Consider the following 6,085-nt stretch of genomic DNA (forward strand, 5'->3'; position numbering starts at 1 on the left):
TGCCCTCTAGCGTCTCTGGACGAGCTCAGCTCGTCCAGAACGCTAGGGAGGTTAAAGAGAAACCGAGGTGGGTTCTAAGAATCCAATTAGCATACAGAGGCTGGGTCTGCATATAATACCCAGCCTCTGTTGCTATACGGTTTCCCCCCAGGCCCCCTCTGCTGTCCCCATAAATCAATCGCCGTGCTGGCGATGGCACAATGGAGGAGGCGGGGGAGTAGCAGACTGACACTTTACATGTAAACAGCCGGTTGGTGACACGCTGCGTTGCCAGCACGGCAATTGATTTATGGGGGACAGCAGAGGGGGGCTAGGGGAAAACAGTATAGCAACAGGCTTCGTAGTATATGCAGATCCAGCCTCTGTATGCTAATTGGATTTTTAGAACCCACCTTGGGTTCTCTTCAAGCCAAATACTTTTTTTGTTTTGTTTTAATACTCTAATTCCCTATAAACTAAACACTCCTCGCCCACAGATTTTCACAGTGCCTTGGCACTAGCAAGGGCTTATGAGAGCTCAGTCTGGACAGCAGGAGGAGGTTACTAGCCATTGATTTCAGAGGCAGAGGGGAGTGAATTTACACACAGGCAAGCTGATAGCATCTCCAGTTCTCAGCCTGTGACACTGAGAAACAGAACATGGCTGCCCTCATTGTATCACAGGAATAAATAATCATAAACTTTTGAAGCTGTTTGCAGCTAGATTTGCTGATTAAACTATCTAAACTTTAGATAAGATATATAGACAAGTTACTTGTTATAGATTTTTCTATATTTTTTTATCTTTGTACTGTCTATCAAATATTAATATTAGTGTCAGGATCCGAGTCCAAAGGGTCATTTCTAAATTCACATACACTTGAGCTGGTCAGTAGGTGATGTCTATATAGTTCGACATGTTTTGCCGACTGTCGGCCTCAATCAGGAACAGACATTTGCAAGTGTGCCGATATCTGTTCCTGATTCAGGCCGACAGAACAAAACCAATATTAAGGGGAGCACCAACTCAAACATCCGCTGTATGCTGCTATTGTGTGTTGCTGCTTACGCAAACTGTTTGGCTTATTGCTACAACATCCAAAAAAAGATCAGAAGAACAGTCTAATAACTAACGTTATTAAAGAGAATCTGTAGCCTCTTAAAATGCCCCTTTTTTTCAGACAGTCTTCTTAAAGTGAACCTCCGGACTAAAAATCGACTCGGCAGCACTGGGAAGGCCTGGTGTTTCTTTAACAGTTTCACAGCATCAGAACTTTGTTTCTCTTATACAAGCCTCACTTTTAGCTGCACAGAAGAAAACCCGGGCTTTTTTTCCCCTGATGCTGTGCAAAGCATGATGGGATTTCTGATGTTGTTCTCTTTCTGCTGTTTTGGTGCATTTTTTTTTTTATTATTTTTTTTTACATTTTGAATTTGACATTTGAAGCCTAGCGTGTGCAGCTGGGAGGGGTAATCAGGACACAGGACAGTTGGAACTGTGTCTTCTGCTCCTTGTCACCTCCTTTCAACCAAAAAGATGGCTGCCCCCATGAATCACAAACATTTGCCTGTTCTTTTAAAACAGGGTGGGTAAGAGATTATATTACCTATCTATTCTAATTAACATAACTAATGTAACTTGATGACAGTATGTTTGTTTAGGCTGGAGTTCCCCTTTAAGCATTAATAGACCAGCTGAAACACTGCTATCCTGCGGCAAAACAAGGCTTTAATCACCCCGAAATGTCCGGTATGTCAGATTCAATATCTCTTAAGTTTGGGTTCACTTTATAGAGATGCTGAAGTGAGAGGTAAATGGAGGCTGCCCTATTTACAGTATTTCCTTTTAAGAAATTATACCAGTTGCCTGGCTGTCCTGCTGATCTTCTGCCTCCCCACTCGCCGCTGCTATACATTGTAAAGGATACCCGAACTGACATGTGACATGAGATAGACATGTGTATGCACAGTGCCTAGCACACATAACTATGCTGTGTTCCTTTTTTTCTTTCTCTGCCTGAAAGAGTTAAATATCAGGTATGTAAGTGGCCGACTCAGTCCTGACTCAGACAGGAAGTGACTACAGTGTGACCTTCACTGATAAGAAATTCCCCTTTTTTTATCTCTTTCTTGCTCTCAGAAGCCATTTTCTGCTAGGAAACTGTTTTATAGTTGGAATTTCTTATCAGTGAGGGTCACACTGTAGTCACTTCTTGTCTGAGTCAGGACTGAGTTAGCCACTTACATACCTGATATTTAACTCTTTCAGGCAGAGAAAGAAAAAGAACACGGCATAGTTATGTGTGTGCTAGGCACTGTACATACACACGTCTATCTCATCATGTCACATGTCAGTTTGGGTATGCTTTAACACGTTTTGGAAACTAGCTGGAGGGGTAGCAAGGACGGGGGATCCAGATGAGGGAGGGGCCACCCCCGTCCCTGCTGACAGCTGCACCCCCGACCTGCTTGCTTTACCTTTCCTCCAGTAGGGCGGCCCCCTCTCCCCCCACAAGCTGTGACATAGAAACTGATCCGTTTCTGTGTCCAAATCTGCCTGTGTAGAGGGGGATCCGTTTTCCCATTGCCCGCCACTTCCCCTCCATGTATCAGGATCCATATGCATTGCGGGAAAACGCAGCAGATCCGGACCTTCCGTTCAGGTTTTGAAAACTGTTCCCCGCAAACGCAGACGCATCCGGTTTTTGGTTTTGGGTGAACATGGCTGCTATTTTTAACATTGCTATCCGTGGCTCCGGTTTTTGTTCAGGTTTTAAAAATGGGGCCACTGATACGTTTCCTGACCTAGTGTGAACGAGCCCTAATTCAGACACTACTGCAGCCAAATAGACCAGCAGGGCTGCCAGGCAACTGGCATCCTTTAAAAGGAAACAAACCTGTCAGCCTCCATATCACTCTCACCTCGGGTTCATTTTAAAGTGTTTGTGTACTTGTACACCTAAGTGGGATTTCAACAACTTGAAATGAGGCCCTGTCCAACAATGCAATAATGTACGTCATATTGATAGTAAACTAGCTGCAGTCTGTCATGGTCTCTGCTGGGGTAAGGCCTGGGGCATGGGTGTAAAAATCTATCACATAAGAGGCCAAAATCTAAAGCATCGTCTTAAGTTGCGGGCTTTTTTTTTTCTTTTTTTTTTAGGATACCCGAGGTGACATGATGACATAGACATGTATACTAAGCATACTAATAACTAGGCTGTGCTCCTTTTTTTTTTTTTTTTCTTTCTTTCTCTGCCTGAAAGAGTTAAAATATCAGGTATGTAAGTGGCAGTTCCTGTCTGAAGTTGCGTACCTACCTGGCGCTTGATTTTGACACCTGTGGGTTACTGTAGATCACTGCTTTGGGCAGAGATCACTGGGGCAATATCTGCCGCATTTGTGTGGCATTTGGAAGCGCTGTACAATCTACTGCAGGCGATAGTACAGAACAGCACTTCTGATTTGTGATTTATTTTTTTTTGGGGTAACCTGTAGAAATAAAGTTTAAGGCCACAATCACAGTGCTGCTGCGAAGCTTTAATGATTTTGGCCCGAAACTGGTCGAATTGACGACGATCAGGCATGCTTAATGTGGTACAGATTTTCATCCAATTTGATGAGTGAATCACCTGCAAAATCGCCAGATGTATGACCAGCTTAATGAATGCGGTCTGAAGCTACTCTGCTGACACGCAGGGCTGGTTTAAGCAACAATGGGGCCCCAGGGCAAAATAAACCTGGGGGGCCCCCCCAACATATACCCTGGAACAAAAATCGGCATTAGGGCACCTTTTTTGCAGATGGTATAATCAGGGTGTGAAGTCCCAATCGGTCGGAGCTCTACATTCTGGCTATCCCAGCCTGCATGGGGGACAAGGGGTTAAAAAGTTTCAGGAAGGGGACCCCACATTTAAAAAAAAAAAAAAAAATTCCCACACTCTAAACATAAAAAAAAAAATTGGGAAAATAGAAAAAAATGCCAGGGATCTTCATACAGCCATATTGCAGCTGTATAGCAATCCCTGGCCAAAGCGCTGCGTATGGACTCCCTGGAAACCCCGTCAGAAAATGTATTGCACTTTTGTTTGATGCATGTAAAATTACACTACTGTTTGCTACTAAAAGTGACATTTACCGCATTTAAAACTATACTTTTTTTCTTTCTAAACTTTAAAATCGATTTTCTCAAAAACTATGAGGTCTTTTTGAAAAATAGTTTTTTCCTCTTATTCCTAATGATCTCCTTAACGTATCCTGCAAATTTAGGGTTTCTAGCATTTAAGGTGGATTTGCTATCAACCATTAAAGTCGGCAAGTTTTTAAATGGGTATTTTTTTTCCTTTGAAACTTTAAAATCGATTTTCTCAAAAACTATAAGGCCGATTTGAAAAAAGTTTCCTCTTGTTGCCACCGGGGGCCCCTACAAGCTCTGGGGCAGCTGCCTCCTCTGCCTCTATGGTAGCGCCGGCCCTGCTGACACGCTGATGACATCTGCAAACACTGAGTACAGTGTACAGGCTGCTGCTCCTGTAAGTATTGGCAGAGCACTTGTAGTTTAGCACAGCAGCCAAATCAGTCCTATAAGCACATAGCAATATTAGCAAGATCCTCATTTCAAGCAGTCTCGAGTATAAGTGCTCTCATATTGTAACTGTGAAATTCAAGAGTGCCACAATAAATAGAATACCTTTCTCTGTTGTAATAACAGCTGTACTGGCTATCTTTTCCCACAAGGTGGCACTGCAAGCTCTGTTTTAGCATAGTCTTCTTTAGGCCTCTTTTCCACAGCAGTGAGCAACAGTTACCAGGCAGGCAGCAGCAAGCTTGGGCTGGTGCACACCAAGAGCGCTTCTCAGCGCTTTTAACCTCCCTGGCGTAAATTAGGGTTGCCAGGTGTCCGGTTTTAGACCGGACAGTCCGGTTTTTGGCCACTGTGTCCTGTCCAAAAAGGCATGTTAAACCGGACAATTAAGATGTCCAGTTTTATGCCTTTTGCCACTTGCCGCCAGTAACTCCGAAACATCCGTTCATCAGCCGTTTCGGAGTCACAGAGATCATTCTGCCCGATTAGCAATAGGGATTCGGGAAGCACTACTGTGGATATGGCACCGCCCCGGTTTGTCATCACATCACAATACTGAGATCCGCCTCCAACATGGCGGCCTGTACGGCTCTGAAGTTGCGACATGGTGATGTACGACATGCCGCGCTAACTTGTGTGCGCATGCGCAGTGTCTGTAGTGAGGCTGTCTCCTGATGGTGGGAGCGGGGTTTTCCTGCAGTTTGTAATTCGGCAAAACTGTGCAGGACTCGTCACCAGCAGTATGGCGTTCAACTTCGGATCTGCTACAGGGGCCAGGCCAGCACTAACAGGTAGGAAGATAGTGAGAGATGGGGACACAAAGCTCGGGGGGTGTTGTATAGAAGCAGCACGCTGTCACACATCATGCTTGTCAAACCTTATGTTACTGCTGTGTCTCAACACGATTACAGCAATTGAAATACAGTTTTGGGTAACAGGCCCGCCACCCGTCCGCCAGCGCTGCGCGACCGCTGATTTGCTGCCTGGCTGTCAGTCAAAGGCACAGCCAGCCAGCTTACGCGGCGTAAGTTACGCCAGCTTAAGTACCGCCCCCGAGCCCGCGCTTCCCGACGTTGCTACGTGTAATGCTTGTGCATTTACTGGTGAAAAGCGGTCTCTTATGTGCATTTACTGGTGAAAAGTGGTCTCTTATGTGCATGTACTGGTGAGGACAGTTAGTGACATGGCTATGTACTCTGTAATGTGCTGCAGAAGATGTCAGTGCGATATAAATACTGTAAAAAACATTTTTTAAAAAGCCCATTGCTTAGCCCCACTCTACATAAAAGTGTGCTTCTGACTCCGCCCCTAACTCCACCCCCTGTCCGTTTTTCTCTATCAGCCGACCTGGCAACCCTACTGGCGTTCAGTTTCCCCAGAATTTCTGTGCAAAAAGTGGTTCAATTCATTTTCATAACCCTTTTTCCTGTAACATACCAGTATGGGTCTAGTATGCATTTTTAGTATAATAAAAGCTTGAAAAACAAAATAAAATCAAAACTAAATTTCAAAATGACCCCC

The sequence above is a fragment of the Hyperolius riggenbachi genome, chromosome 3, assembly GCF_040937935.1.
Source record: "Hyperolius riggenbachi isolate aHypRig1 chromosome 3, aHypRig1.pri, whole genome shotgun sequence".
In the NCBI taxonomy this organism is placed as follows: Eukaryota; Metazoa; Chordata; class Amphibia; order Anura; family Hyperoliidae; genus Hyperolius; species Hyperolius riggenbachi.